This window comes from Vipera ursinii (genome assembly GCF_947247035.1).
Source record: "Vipera ursinii genome assembly, chromosome: 1".
In the NCBI taxonomy this organism is placed as follows: Eukaryota; Metazoa; Chordata; class Lepidosauria; order Squamata; family Viperidae; genus Vipera; species Vipera ursinii.
The window spans coordinates 137,248,919-137,265,550 of NC_139512.1; the positions used below are offsets into that span (position 1 = coordinate 137,248,919).

Genomic DNA, 16,632 nt, shown 5'->3' on the forward strand with positions numbered 1-16,632 from the left:
TCAAAGATACTATTTATTTAAAACTCACAAGAGATTAGATTGGCAAGGGAGCTATATCAACATCTCAGTGATTCCCCTGAGACCCTCAGGCCTGATGACAAAGCCAGATCTTGAGGAACTTCTGAAAAATAAATAAAGATATCAACACTGCTAACATTGGATGTTCTTGCTTTGACAACAGATGAAAATGCAGCCATTTTCTCTATGCTTTTAGAATTACCGTATTTTTCGGACCATAAGACGCACCTGACCATAAGACGTACCCAGTTTTTAGAGCAGGAAAACAAGAAAAAAATATTCTGAACCAAATAGTACCGGTATACTAGGAAGGAAGGAGGGGAGAGAGAGAGAGAAGGAAGGAAGGAAGGAGGGAGGGAGGGAGGAAGGAAGAAAGAGAGAGAAAGAAAGAAAGAAAGAAAGTAAGAAAGAAAGAAAGAAAGAAAGAAAGGAGAGAGAGAGAAAGAAGGAAGGAAGGAAGGAAGAAGGAAGGAAGAAAGAGAGAAGGAAGGAAGGAAGAGAAGGAAGGAAGAAAGGAGGGAGGGAGGAAGAAAGAAAGGAGAGAGAAAGAAGGAAGGAAGAAAAAAGGAAGGAAGAAAGAAAGGGAGGATGGAGGGAGCAAGGAAGAGGGAGAGACAGAGAGAGAAAGAAGGAACGAAGGAAGGGAGAAGGAAGGAAGAAAGAGAGAAGGAAAGAAGGAAGAAAGAAAGGAGGGAGGGAGGGAGGAAGAAAGAGAGAAAGAAAGAAAGAAAAGAAAGAAAGAAAGGAAAGAAAGAAAGAAAGAAAGAAAGAAAGAAAGAAAGAAAGAAAGAAAGGTACTGCTAGTTTCTTTTCCCTGAATAGGTTTTCTAAGATGCCGAAGCAATTTCAAACAATTAGCAGTATTATCTTGCAAATGGGAAATCACTTCCAATAAACTTCACAGAGAAACCTGCAGGGACAACTCCTCGCGGCTTTGTTGGGGCAAGTCGCCTATGAGGTTTAGTTTAGCAAAAACTATTTCTTTTGCAGCGAGGTAAAAGAAAGAAAATGTGCACGCGCAGGGAGGAGGAGGCAGTCAGAAGGCATGACAGGCATGTCCATATTTCCTCCCCTGCTGACCAATCACAGGGGCGGGGCGGAGAATTCCACGTCTTCATTCAATCACGTCTCTCCAATGGAGCTGATGGACTGCGTTGACTGAACGGGAGACAAGTGTTTTCGCTTACCTTTGGACCATACGACGCACCTCGTTTTTCCACCCACTTTTGGGAGGGGAAAAGTGCGTCTTATGGTCCGAAAAATATGGTAGTTGATGCTGGGAGGAGGGAATGGGATGAGAGTCCAGCTAGTCATAAAAATTACAATTGTCCCGTGGGAACCCAAAAACATTGGGCTCAGAGCTGATAGCGTTTTTGTGGGCTGGAGAGCTGGGCAGGAAGCCCATACTTCAAGCTAATTGGGGAATGTGGTTTATGATTGTTTATTGGAGGTGGGAATTGTACTTTGTTACTTTGTATCTAGGAGAGGGGAATTTAGTTTTGGGGTTCAACTATGTAGTGCCGATACTTTGTTTCCTGAATAAAAGATTCTTTAAGGTAAACAATGCCTCGAAGTACTTTTGAAGGGTTTCATCTGTCAGAACCATGACAAAAGATTTTATTTACATTTGCAACTTCTCACAACCTAGTGCTCTTCAGATATGTTGGCTTTTAACTCCCGTAATCCTAGTCAGCACATGCTACATTGCTGGGAATTGCAGGAGATGATCTGTCATATATGAAGGAAAGGGATTGGTTTGCGAAATTCTGCTGAGAGAATGTTTGTTTTTCCAATTCAGAGAACTGTCTTATAAAACTCTAATCCTCTCCCAATATCTGTTTTCCTGGGCAAATTCACTGGATGGGGCATTCAGATATACAGATACCTTGCAGGGTGGGCTTCCCCACCCCTCATTTGTTCCCATGTTTACTTCACTAGATCTAATGCAAGATACATGAGAACAATGTAAAGTTGATTCATAGCAAAATGAAAAGTGATGTCGGAGAGATGCTCTGTGTAATCATCTGATTAATTTAATCCCTTCTGTAAATTTAAAATGAAGTTGAGTGCAGATACAGTAAACTACCAGCCATGAGATCTCATATTCTGCATATTAAAGTACCACTTGAAAACTTTGCTAAGAAGTTTTAAGTTCACAAATACAGTAGAGTTCTTGCATAACATCAACCCAGCCAGAACATTTTCTTCTTAGCACTAAAGTATTTAAACATGAATTAGAACATGTAACAGTTCCACAGCCCTTCCTTATTTAATTCAACAGAGGTTTTCCTTTTCTCTTGATAGTATTATAAATATATACAATATTAAGAAATGGCTGTGCAAACATTGTCCCCAAATCCAGTTGGTAAGACTGTAAGTATGAAACTACATTAAAACATTAAAATTACATAATTGTTCTTGGACGTGTTTTTTTTTTTAGTACCCTTTGAATAGGAACAAAACAGAAGCCAGCTCGGGTTTTCCAGTGACATTAAGTCTGACTATTCTTATCTGCTTCTTTTCTAGCTTAGTAGATGAAGGGAATGCTTCAGACATAATGTATCTAAATCTTAGCAATGCCTTCGACACAGTGCCTTGTCTATATAAAATTTCCTAGACCTAGATAAAATTGTAAATAAGGGCTAGATGATACTACAATTAGACAGATTTACGACTGAGTTATTCCCCATTGAAAATAATCATTAAGAAGTCTAGGTCTGTTTGGGGGGAATTATTGAGTGGAGTGTTACAGGGCTCTGTCATTTTTTTTTATAATGATTTGAATGAGGGAGTTTGGGGGGGGCACTGGTCAAGTCTGCAGATGACACAAAAGATGAAAGGGATGGCTAATACTTTAGAAGGAAGAAAGATCTTTCAACAAGATCTAGACTGGCTTAGGCAGCAAAATGGAATTTTACATGAAGTGTAAACTTTTGCATCTGAGTAGGAAAAATGTAGGATGGATAGTACTTTTGGCAAGAGTGGGGTCTTATTCTTTCCTCCTCCTCCTCCTCCTCCTCCTCCTCCTCCTCCTCCTCCTCCTCCTCCTCCTCCTCCTCCTCCTCCTCCTCCTCCTCCTCCTCCTCCTCCTCCTCCCCAGAAAGGCTAACAATGCTAATGCACAATGATGCTTGTTTCATTATTATTTTTCCTGAACAAATGGATTCCCAAATAAGACAGAAGGCTAACTTATTTCTTCACCATAATTATGAGGTGAATGTAAAAGGTTTGAGCTCTGCTACTATCCTGACAGTTGTTCCCAAATAGGATAGATGGCTCTGAGTTATACAGATCAATGGTGAAGCTTAGCTTTTGAAGCAATTTAAAGGAGATAATGATTTTTTTCTTGATTGAAAAATATCAGACTTTGCAGAATAGTGAGGCAGTGGTGGATTCCCAGTCACAGACATAGATTATATATATAAATTTGATTTTCTGTTCTATCATTTCCCTGAAAGAGTGAGTTTCTTCAGAATTGGCGTCCTTTTGGCTCAGTGATAAGGGAAAAGCACAATGTGTCCAGAATACATCTGCAATTCAGTGCTGCAGTTGTTACTCTGATAAATTTATAGTTTAATTGAATGTATTAACTTCATGGTGTGATTTAATCATTTTTTTTGTTCTACCACACAGATGAACAATTTTCTTCTCATATGTCTAATACTTCTTATTAATGAAAATCTCAGTTGTTATCTAATCTTCCAGTTTAATCCACTACAGGGAAAAAGGTCTAACAGTGTTAAAAATCAAAAGTTTAAACAGTGTGAAGACTAATTTATATATTATATAGCATCAATATAAAAGTGTTGTTCCATACTCTTATGGAAGAAATTCAGTAATTGATTTCTATTAACAGAAGTTACTTCAGGAGGAGTCATCTCTTTTTTTCTCCTTGTAAATAAACTTGTAGCGTTAGGGAACTTGTAGGGAAGAAGAAAAAGGAACATATTTTTATCCAGGAGAAGGGGATATTCCATTATTCTGGAAAGGAACTCCTCATAATATTGGATTCCACCAATGAACAGTATGTATACTATTAGATATTTTGATTATGTTGCTCCAAATGAGTGCTGTGGGGAACTCTTTGGATAAATACATGGTGATGGCTATGTAATAAGAATATCTTATGGTAGAATATTTTAATAGTCAAGAGGCATTCCCAAAATTGTATGAGAACAAAATAATCTCTTACATGTGGCCAGCCAAAACTTTATGGTGCTCATGAAAAGAAAGAAAAAAATAGTGATGCGCTCTTCCATTGCTAGCAGAGGTGCAAAACCTGGGCTGATTTTGGTGCTGTGCTTCTGAACACCTCAATTATATATCGTCAAGCCAGATTTTAAGAATGTACAAAGGCAGCAGGATTCTATTTGCTGTGTGAGGGCTTCAATAATTGATAGAATTAGTAAAAGCTTCATTATATTTTTTTTTTGTTGTGCCTGCATACACTCAATTCACTCAGCTATGCTACATAAAAGTTCAAAGGTAATATTTTATTGTCATGCATGAGAGAGAAATAAATTGGAGCAGTAATGTAATCATGCTTGCTGATGTGTTCTGAATTTTGAACACCATCTATTAGGAGCTTTGTGACAAAATACTTAGGGAAATATTTATTCATACTGAAACTTTTAATATTTTTTCCCTGCCTATGCTCCTATTGCTTTAACATGCACATGGGAAATTTATCCTGCAGACAGCAGTTGCTGTCAAATAGCACTTCTTCCTTTTTAATAACCACATAAGCCGAAGTGGTTGTCCCCTTATTAAGTAACAGGAAATATATATATATATATATATATATGTATATATATATATATATGTGTGTGTTTTCTGAGGTTTTCGCGGGTGCCTGTATGTGGATCCTTGGTTTTCCGGGTTTTTCCCCGCGTAGAACTAGAGGTGTAGGCGCAACGTTTCGACGGAATCCCATCCGTCATCATCAGGCTTTAGCTTCCTTCTTCTGGGAGAAGCATGAAATTGATTTTAAAAAAACCAAAACTATCGCCAAAATTGAACATTTTAACAACAGAATAATCAGAGAAGCCATTGAGATAGAAAAACGCCCCCACAGCATGAATAAACGAGATGATACCTCTCGTCTACCAGCCATTTGGAAACCCGCCTTGATTGACAGACGAGGCCCAACCACCAAGAATGATACCAGACCCAAACTCATGATAACATCACATGACATCACCACCACACAACCATTCAAAAAGCAAATCCGAACCCACAACGATAAAGACACACAACCACAAAACAGAAACCTAACTACAGCTGCAACATCAGCCACTTTAAACCCCTCCAAACCACACAATAAGCAAACTGACACCCACTATAAAAACATGGCACCACCACAAACACGAAGCCGAACAAAAGCAGCACAACTCACCAGCTCAGGTCTGGAGCTGGCAGCTGAGACCAGCCCATCCACTCAGAACACCCCCCCACCCAATCAGAACACACCCACCATTCAAAACACACTCCCACCCAATCAGAACACACTTGGTCCCCTAACCAATCAGAGCACACCTCCACAGAACACACCCCCTCTGGCAGTTTAAAAAAGAGGAACAAACAGCCACATGCTTCTCCCAGAAGAAGGAAGCTAAAGCCTGATGATGACGGATGGGATTCCGTCGAAACGTTGCGCCTACACCTCTAGTTCTACGCGGGGAAAAACCCGAAAAACCAAGGATCCATATATATATATATATATATATATATATATATATATATATATATATATATATATATATATATATATATATATATATATATATATATATATATATATATACATTTGGAAATTGGTTCAGATTTTACCATCAATACTTTGCTGAGATTTTTAACTTGTTTTTATTTCTGTTTTGTACATATTTATTGTGTTTCTTTTAATTGCCAGCTGAGTAGTGCACACATTTATTGTTCAAAAGATTGGAACAATCAGGTCATTATCCTTATACAATCTGTAGTGTTATGGCTGCCTTATATCAGGTGTGGACTTTATAATTGGTCTGCAAATAAGAACATGGCTGTTAAATCTGCCATTAGCATAATTGTACCTAGTTTGTCTCTAAAGCCATGAGTCTGTACATGCTTCACTAGAATCAAACTGCCCTGAATTCATTAGACTTACTTCTGATTACTCACTGCAAGGATTGGGCGGTAATTGGATGTGAATCCCTCTGTAATTCAGACCTTTATGTGCAATCCACAATCTGAAGCGGATGCAAATTCAGTTTGCATTTCTCTGTTTTCTATTAAACTGCAAAAGATACTCATTCTAAATGTGATATTAGAAGCTTCCGAGATCTCCTCTCTGTAAGTTTACAGTGTCACCAATAGGACTTCAGACATGAGGTAGTGAAGTTATCTTATTGAAAATGTTGTTATCTTACAATGATGGTTGGAAGAAAGAAAGTCAGTCAGAGGAGATGGTGGGTGAATTGTTTGGGAATTTGAGCAGCCGGCCTAAGACTTTAAAATGAACTCTCATGAAATGGTATTGTACGTATGGCCTCTATGAAGCTTTGACTGAATTCCCTCTTCAAAATGTTGAAATAGAGCAAGCTTTCTTTGTACATGCTACATCTATTATATTAGCACACAGCAAGTTTGTTATGGACTTTGGAAGACTCTGGTGGGAGAGACAGTGGACACTAAGAATCAAACTGGAAGAAGTTAGAAATGTTTTGAAATGAAAGCAATCTTTCATAAACAAAGAGAAATAAGCACAGAGGCCAGAAATAGATTTAAAGAATAAATAATATAGTTCTTTACAGATCACCTGATTGTTAGACTTCATTCCTTCCTCTACATTTTACTATTCATGTGGAAGTTGTTAGTTTTCCAAGTATTCTTTTGTTTCCTCCCTCTTTTAAATAAATCTAGAGTTTGGGGGTTTGCTTTTGGACCTTTGTTTTCCAGGGAGCTCATGTGTCAGAAGGAACTTTTGCCCATTCTTCCATGCTATTTAGGAGGGGCATACTGATAAACTTAACCCATTCCTCACAATTTTTAGTGAACTATTGATTTGTACAGTTTGCTCCTTTTCAAATGCAAACAAACAAACAAAAAACTAGTGAGGCTATTATAATAATATAAATTATATAAAATTTAATTATAATTCTTGTTCTTGTTAGTTGTGAAGTCATGTCCGACCCATCGCGACCCCATGGACAACGTTCCTCCAGGCCTTCCTGTCCTCTACCATTTCCTGGAATCCATTTAGGCTCACGCCTACTCTTCAGTGACTCCATCTGGCCACCTCATTCTCTGTCGTCCCCTTCTTCTCTTGCCCTCAACCTTTCCCAGCATTAGGCTCTTCTCCAGTGAGTCCTTCCTTCTCATTAGGAGGCCAAAGTATTTGAGTTTCAACTTCAGGATCTGACCTTCTAAAGAGCAGTCAGGGTTGATCTCCTCTAGGACTGACCGGTTTGATCGCCTTGCAGTCCAAGGGACTCGCAGGAGTCTTCTCCAGCACCATAGTTCAAAAGCTTCAATTCTTTGGCACTCAGCCTTTCTTATGGAATTATAATTCTAATATTAACAAATGTCCGATATATTAAGATTTCCCCCATATAATTACTTATTATTATTATTTTATGCCACCCATCTCTCCTACAAGTTGATTACAACTGATGAAAATATTTAAAGGGCTTTGCAGATTAGAGGCTGTGCCCTTTTGCACTACTGTATGCATCTACAGTATGTCCCACAGTTCCTATCTCCATGCAGAGGTACTGGTAGAAAATGTGGAATAATATCTAATATGGACCTTATGATTCAGCCTTGTCCTTGAAAGAGGCATAGATACAGGTTCCAGTGGTTCATTTTAAAGAGTTTTGGAAGCTTCCGCCATTTTAACAGCTCCAAGAAAAGAAGTTTCAGAGGAACTAATTCCTTTTAGAGTATTATGAATGATCCTTTCCCATTTTATAGATGCTATCATAACTAAATTGTGTGTAGTATTAGATGGTTATTATAATATAATCATCAGACCAGTTATAGAGGTAAAGCTGCTTTGATATTTAATACTTTTTAAATGGCTCCTCAGGAAACATGCCATGTTGGCTATAAATGATAGCATAATTATTAATGATGTAATTAAAATTTTAGGCAAAACAGAAGCCTGCTATAAAGATAACATTCATGTTATGACGTGTAGGTCTTGCTGTATGAATGTATTCAGTTGAATTAAACAGTTGCATTTATCTAGAGAAGGGAACCTATCTCAAATGAAAATGGGAATAAAACATAGTTAATGACAGTGAACTCTTCAAATAATAATGGAGTATAATTTAATTTAATAATTTAATAATAATATTTCTATACCGCCCTTCTCCCTGAGGACTCAGGGCGGTTCACAGGGCAGAATAAAATACTAGAATAATAATAGAATGCAGAGTAGAATTCTGCTTCAGCTATTGTAGTAAAGTGGTTGTTCTTCATCAAATGAGTTTGAAACACAAATAGGTGGAATTGTGGCACCAGTTGAAGGTCTTCAGTGTGTTTTGATGCCCCCATGGAGCTTCTGTTCAAGTAGGTTTCATGTTTCTTTGCCATGTAAATAGAAGGGTAAAGAAGTCTGTGCAGATTTTACTCCACTAGTCGGGGCAGTGCTCATCTCTACTTCACCTAAATAGAAGAATTATATAAAAACTAAGAGCATCGTTTGATCAGTCATTCTTTTCAAAGGAATAGTAGACACCCTTCCAAGACCCACATTTACACTAATATTATATATAATATTTGATATATAATCATAATAGCTCTCTTCTTAATTCCCTTTGCCCAGAGTACCTTCCATTTATGCATCACAATCAATCTGACTATGTCTTTGTGTATATACCATATTATTCTTGTTTAAAAATACGTCTTGGCTATCAAGACACTTGAATGACATAGATCCAGCAGCACATTAATAGATTGGCATCTGTTCAGACTCATATTTCAGTAAGTTTTCCAGTTGATGGCAGGCGCAAGCAGCTACATCCATGTAGAGTTCAAACTATTATATTCTGCTATAATACAGGAATCTCCCAGACTGCTTGACTTTCCTTGGAACAGGTAAGGTTCAATGGAACTTAGTGGAGATCACTCCTGGATCTCACGTGGTTGCACTACAATTCAAGATTAATTCCCAGTTTGATTCCTCCCTATCTGACTAGGTATTCCCAACACCTCCTTTGGTTCTCTGATTTTCAGCAGTGCTTTTCCCAATGGATTATAGGCATTATTCATGCTGCATGTGAATTTGTAAACTTGTTACCTCCAGATAAAACCAAAAGTTACCCTGCTAGGACAACTAGCTTCTCTGTAGCCCTAATTTGAAGTGTATGTTGATAGAACAGTGATATGGTCTAGTCTATTTTTATCAAATGGTATCACCTCAACGTTAGCACTAGGGCTCAACTTTATTAAATTTATTAAGACTGTGCATTTTTCTGTTCTGCCTTAGGATCATCCATACACCATTTTCAGTTAAATTTGTTGTTGTCTCTGTGTAATGCACAAAGACAGATGAAAAGTACAAATGAAATGGCTTACAATTATGGTGGTCTGAGTTGTCACTTGTGCGTGAATACATCAAAGTTTCTTGCCATCCTTCATACTTATTATACCTATTCCTCAGGGAATAGGGCGGTATATAAATATAAATAAATAAATAAATAAATAAATACTTGATCCTTTCTTCCTCACATTTGGTATGTGCTAGCAGACAAGAACAGAATCACTGTGGCAAACTAATCCTGAATCAACAGGTGAAAAAATAAAAAAGGCTTTAGAGTTCCATTAATATCATGAAACCCTACTGGTTCAATTCTACTTATTTAATTATTTGATAAATTTCAGTTTCCATCCAGAGCTCCAGATAGCATTCAGTCCTCATTTCCCCCCTGCAACAATCCTGTGAAATAGCTGGGGCTGAGAGATAGTGACCCATGTCTTCAAGGGAGGGATATGGATCTCTTCTAGCAGCTTAACTGCTACATCTCTACATGGGGCTGCCCTTGAGGACCACTCGGAGGCTCCAACTGGTACAGAATGCAGCCGCGAGAGTTGTGTTGGGAGTCTCCCGATACTCCCATGTTACCCCTCTGCTCCGTGAGCTGCATTGGCTGCCAGTTGTCTTCCGAGTGAGATTCAAGGTACTGGTAATGGTGTTCAAGGCCCTACATGGCATGGGTCCGGAGTACCTTAGGGAGCACCTGCTGCCGGCATCAACTTCCCTCCGCCCTGTGCGTTCCCACAGAGAGGGCCTCCTTAGGGTACCACCGATCAGAGAATGTCGTTTGGTGGCCCCCAGGGGGAGGTCCTTCACTGTGGGCGCCCCGGATTTATGGAATTGGTTGCCGGTGGAGCTCCGGATGGCGCCCGACCTTCGCTCCTTCCGGCGCGATCTGAAGACGCATTTATTTGAACAAGCCGGCTTGGCCTGATGGGGGATGGGTTGGGTTTTTATTGTCATTTTTAATATATGTATTTACTGTTTTTTAGCTTGGGCATATGTTTAATTCTTTTTTAACTTTTGTATTTTTTGTATTTTTATATGGTTGCCCTGTTCACCGCCCTGAGTCCTCCAAGAGAAGGGCGGTATATAAATAAAATTATTATTATTATTATTATTATTATTATTATTATTATTATTATTATTATTATTATTATTATTATTATTATTATTATTATTATTATTATTATTATTATTATCACCCTAGCTTAATGAGCATGGCCTTACATCAAGAATTCTATCCCTTGCACTCTTCCATAACAATTGGTCCCAGGGTTATTAATAGTATGATTTTTGGAAGAAGCCAAGTCTTTCTATGTATGGTTGAACATACTTTGGTTTCCATATGACATAAAACTCTGATGATATCCCAGTGGAGTTCACAGGGCTGAATTGTAGGATTCACGGGATACTTTCTAGTTTGTTCAGTTCTCATTAATGCTTCTTTCTCTCTTCACCCCCATCCCTACCTCTGTCTTCATACTGCATGAGTGACTCTTGAATCTTAGCACATTTGGCAAAAATGATTCTCACTGAACAAGGGCAGACTTGCCTAGAATTGTATGGAAACCATTCAAAAATGTTTCCCAGTGTGTTTCATTACCTTGCTTTGTTACAACTTCATAATGCTTACATTAAAAAAAAAGATTGTGTTATCTGTACATTGGCAGATAACTACTGAGGAATGGAATAGGAAGAATTAAAGAAAGATGTTATTTGCAATTGTAAAAGCAGAACAAGAATAATTAAATGGAACTGCAAAGGATAGAGGGATTTTACACACAGATGTTTTTTTTCCTCCCAGGGTTTTCATATAAGATTTGATTTTGAGGTGGACTGAAGCCTAGCATTGCAGGATAAAAATAACACATTTCCACCCAGGTCACAGAGAAATAATGGAGGATTTTAACCTGTTCAAGGTTCAGAAAGAATGGGAAAGGCAGGTTGGTTGCAGGGAATTTAGGAAAGATTTCTCTCTGTGGATTGTATAGTTATTAAACATTTATTAATTTAAGAAAATTACAAGATATCTGCAAAGGGATATTGGCCCGAAATCAAAGAGCTACTATAGAAAATATTAAAAATCAAAGAGAAAGAACTGAGAGTTAAACTGCCAGATCAGCCATTTAAAAAAAAATCTATCAAAAGATAGCCCAAGAGGAGGGCAATAAAGAGAAAAGTCCCCATGGCTATCAGGATTATGATGTATAAAGAGAATCATTGAGCAAAACCTGACAGAGAAAAATGATAGAATTAGAGAAAGAAAAAGCAACCGAGCAAAGAACAATGTTCCCCAAACTCTAGTAAGAACCCACTTTGCATTCAGCTGATGGAAGACTCTCAAATTACACTGACTTCCATCGTTAAAGTTAAGAGGGCTAAAGCATCATCTCTGGTTAGTCTCTGAAACAGGAAGGGAAGTCCTGGAAGTGTTTCTAGGATGGAAAGGCCATTGAGAACCACTTTGGTCTAGTGATTGAGGAATCAGGCTAGAAAGCAGAAGAATGTGAGTTCTAGTCCCACTTAACTACGAAAGCCAGCTAGCTGACCTTGAGCCAGTCACTCTCTCTCAGCCCAACTCACGTCAAAGGATTGTTCTGGGAAAAAATAGAAGGAAGAAGGTGTGTTGGATATGTTTGCCAGCTTGAGGTTTTTGTAGAATGAATGAATGAATGAAATGTTCTGCGTTCTATTCCAATTTCCACTAGATACAATCCCGTGAATGGATCTACTTCTCTTTTAGAATTATTTGTGCTCCTTGCCATCAGTTAACCTTATATTACAAATTACGGTACATGAAGTTCTGCACCGTGTGAAACAACAAAGCCATTTTGACATTTCTTTAAATTCATGTTGTTTCCTTTCTTATGTTTGTTACCTGTTTCCCTGAAGCATGTCCACATACTCTGAAACGTTCATGTTATTTTCCATTTTCCCTTTGTTAAACATTACTTCTTTGCTTTTTTTCCCCTCTCTCTCTCTGACATTTCTAATTCTTTTCTTTATTTTATTTGCTCCCCTCCCCTAACTTCCTTTCCTCTCTCAATTTCTGAAATAGTGCTGGGTTATTTCCCACCCTGATGGTTACGCTGACAAACTGACAACATGGCTTGTTGGATTTATGTTAACTGAAACTAGCATCCAGATAGCAATGTCTGTGTGATGTAGGCTTTTCAATTGGCAAGGCAATGCTATAAGACTAGAATTACTAGTATTTGATTTGGTGGCTCAGAATGGAAATAAAAGTCAATGACAACATTGGTAAGAGCTGAGTACATTACAAATGATTATATCAAATCAATCTTTTCCTCCTAAATTGTATTATTATTGTTACCTAGTATTTAAATGGAACAGTTCCTTTGGCTAATTAGATGTCTGAGGGTAGATTTTTGCCCATTAAGACAATTTATCCTGAAAGATTTAAAATTGCTATTAGTTAGCAAGCAAATGGTAACTTTGATTTCCTTCTGTCTCCATTCCTGAATTTACTACCATCTTCTGACATCTTTGTTATAGAGAAGCAGTTACTCAATGTTTATTGGTATTGTTTCCCAAGATTTAAATGAGATATAAATTTTTATAGCAAGCATAGTATTTTAATGGCTGTTTCATTATTTTACAAGAAGAACAAGAATAGATACAAGAAGTAATATTGACGGATAGCATGCCATTAAATAAACAGAACTATTGCTTTAGTCATTTGAGTGCAAATCAGGATCTTTTTTTTAGTGCCTGGTTGCAAGATTATATACAGTCCAACATTGCTTGGGACAATATAACAACCACAAAAAATAATGCTATGTGCTGTCTGCTGGGGGAGAAGGAAGATATTGTTTTTCCTTGAAGATGTTTTGCTTCTCACCCAAGAAGCTTCAAAAGTCAGTCAGAACTGAAGAAGCTTCTTCGATGAGAAGCGAAACATCTTCAAGGAAAAACAAAGAAAGTCCAGTTTTGGAAAAGCACCTTTGGGACAACCATGACCTGGATGACTGGGGATCTCCATAAACAGAACGCCAATGTCAAATAATTTGTTTCATCATCTACGATTTATTATTTTGAGGAAATTCAAAAGAAATTAGAAATATATGTTTGGCAGTTGCTATGGATATCTTGCAATCAGTGAATTTTGGGTAAATGGATTGTTTTCCTTTCAGTCACTTTTGTCCAGTGTGAGAATAAAGTCACCTTTTTATAAGATATGAAAATTGGTGGCAACATTATATGATAGGATGAAACTCCAATAAACTCCTCTCTGGCATTCTTGTTTCCTTGACTGTTTTACATTTCTCATCTACTGGGATTTTGAATAAAAGATTTGTATAATTCATTTGGAAACCATCCAGTGTTATTCTTATGTAATTATTTTCCAATATTGCTTTTTCAAGTTGTGCTGAAGCAGGTGATATTCAGCACTTGTTACGTACCTTATTTTTCACCTGCATAAATATTTTCTTGAGATAACTTGAAACCCATGATCACGTTAGTTCTTCTTTTCTTCGGTAATTCTATTCCTTGTTTTAGAGGTTATAGCAATAGTACCATTATTACTACAAGCTAGAATTTTTACTTCTGTCCATATGGAATAGAAGAAACATTATAAAATGTAAATTATCTGAACTGTAGCTGTGAAAGTTGGGAGATGGATACGTAGTCTGTGTTTTCTTTGAAAAAAATGTGGCAAGATAATTTTTTTTGTTTATTTATTATATATCAAATTTAGAAACTGCCGATCTAATTCCCAGAGCAAATCTGTGATACACTTGTTTTAAATAGAAACAGTGAAAGGATATTTATTTACTTACATACTAATTTACAAGTTGGCTCCTGTAACCCATCAAAATTTCCCAGGGTTAAAATAACTTTAAAGGGTTTTCTATAACTTTTTCATGACTCTAGTTTTCAGAATGTAGTAACAGCTGCCATCCAGGCAGATTCTCAAAATCCTTGCAAGGCTATAATATCAGGATGACTTGTGGAGACAAGCACATAATTGGTGCATGGTTTAATTCTTTTTCGCCTGCCCCTGCCCTCCCCTTTTAGCTCATCTGCTGTCAGCTAGATTATCCAGAGTGGTGTTGCTACAATAGGCCATTCTCAGAGAATGACTAAATGACAGGTGCAAGAGAATCTTGGCAAATGTGTCATGGAAAGAGATTGATGTTCATTCATCATGAGAAGTCTTGTTTATTTTGACGTTTATTTCATCATTCAGCATGCTAAAATAAATATACAATGATCATGAAAGCTAAGCTTCATCATCTTCAATCACACAAGGACGTCAGAGAGAGAGAGAGAGAGAGAGAGAGAGAGAGAGAGAGAGAGATGCATCCATCCATTTTGCCATAATTGCTTGCTCGATTCTCGATTCTCTTTATTATCCCCCATAATATTCTTGAAATGGTGGTTTTTTTGGATTTTAGAGACTGAAGCTGCTCTCATTTAGAAATATAACTGTAGAAATTACTGATGCACATTTGACAGCTGCTTCCACTGGCAACGTGTCTTTTTGCAAAGACAAAGAAATATAGATCTCTTCTCTCTACATTATCATCATAAACCAAATCTCTTTTTTTCTCCTTCTCCTTCAAGTGCATTTCTGAGTTTTATTGCTATCCCCTCTTCATATTTAAATTACTTGCCTCTATTGGGTCAATGTTAAGTTCCTTAAATATAACAAAAGCAGATATCCTGAGGGAGGAGGAAAGTTACTCAGAGTGAAAATGTTTGTACAGGGATACAGATTTCAGATGTAAAGAGCTCAAACTGGGGAATTGTTCAGAGCTGATATCTATAACTCAGGTCCAGTTTTCTGTGTCTTATTTGCATGCATATCACCATGTTCTATTTTAAAGTGCCCCAAAAGGCCAGAATCAACTAAACATGTGTACTTCCCTTATCTTTTCAAGAGAGCATATAAACTTCTCTTAAGTTGCTCTGTGATCAGAATTATTAAGTATTTGGTTCAGCTTCTCAGTGGACATAATTTCATCAAACTTTTACTGAAAATCTTTGCCATATTTTTTTGAAGCTTGCAGTTGACAATTAGAGACCCCACCTTTTTTATGAGTGCCTTGATACTTGTTTTGTGGCCCTAATATATATGTATATGTATGTGTGTGTGTATATATGTATGTATGTATGTATATGTATGTGTATATGTATGTATGATATGTGTATATGTATATGTAGATATATATATACACACACACACAACCTCAATTATGGTTTGGGGACTTTAATAGTTTCATTTAAAATATTAGCTATCTAACTACTTCACTGTAGTGGGTTAATTGTATAATGCTTTGAAGACTCTAGGAAGTCTGAAAATGAAATAATAGATGTTTTGAATTTGACCTTTTTTAAATATGACTTGTAGGGCAAGGATCCCCAACCCCTGGTCTGTGGACTGGCACCAGTCCCCAGCATGCCAGAAACTGGTCCACGCAAACAAGCAAAGCCCGATCCGCAGGATGCAGGCAATACGTGAAACCACGCCCCCTCTGTTCTGTGGAAAATCTCTCTTCCCAGAACCAGTCCCTGGTGCCCAAAAGGTTGGGGACCTCTGTTGTAGGAGATTTCAAAAATATGGTTTTGCATCTTATAAATGTGATTACTGGCAAGTCAAGGGAGTTGAACTATGTCCTCTCTTATTTTGCAAAGATATTCTGATCCACCCGTGACAATATTTCAATAAGGTCAGACCCTAATATAGTAGCATGTATTGAAGGTCTCTTGTAATTTGTTGTTATATGGTGACTTCTATTGTTTTGTATTGCTATGCCTCCAGGGGCTTATAGTCATTGGAAATTTTAACACAACACAGTACCTGAGTAAAATGGTTCGGCTGAGATCGGTATATGTGAGACTGATTGAGGTAGATTGTAGGGGTGATTGTGAAATATAATTTTATCATATTTTATCTATCTACGTCTTACATTGCTGTATTTGATTCTAATTTCATTGTAAGAATGTATTTTATCCCAATTTTATTTTAAATTGTATTTTATTTCTATTTTATTCTAAATTATATTTTAACTAATTCCATTCTAAATTGTTTTTACTGCATTTTAGTATAACGTACATTTGGAACTCTGCAC

At 37.2% G+C, this 16,632-nt stretch overlaps 1 protein-coding gene across 1 annotated transcript in view; it reads left to right on the forward strand.

The window, feature by feature from the left end:
- The window catches only part of THSD7B (thrombospondin type 1 domain containing 7B), a gene marked incomplete at its 5' end in the record, with an annotated part of 466,043 nt that overhangs the window by 218,726 nt on the left and 230,685 nt on the right, over positions 1-16,632 (forward strand). The window lies entirely within an intron of this gene.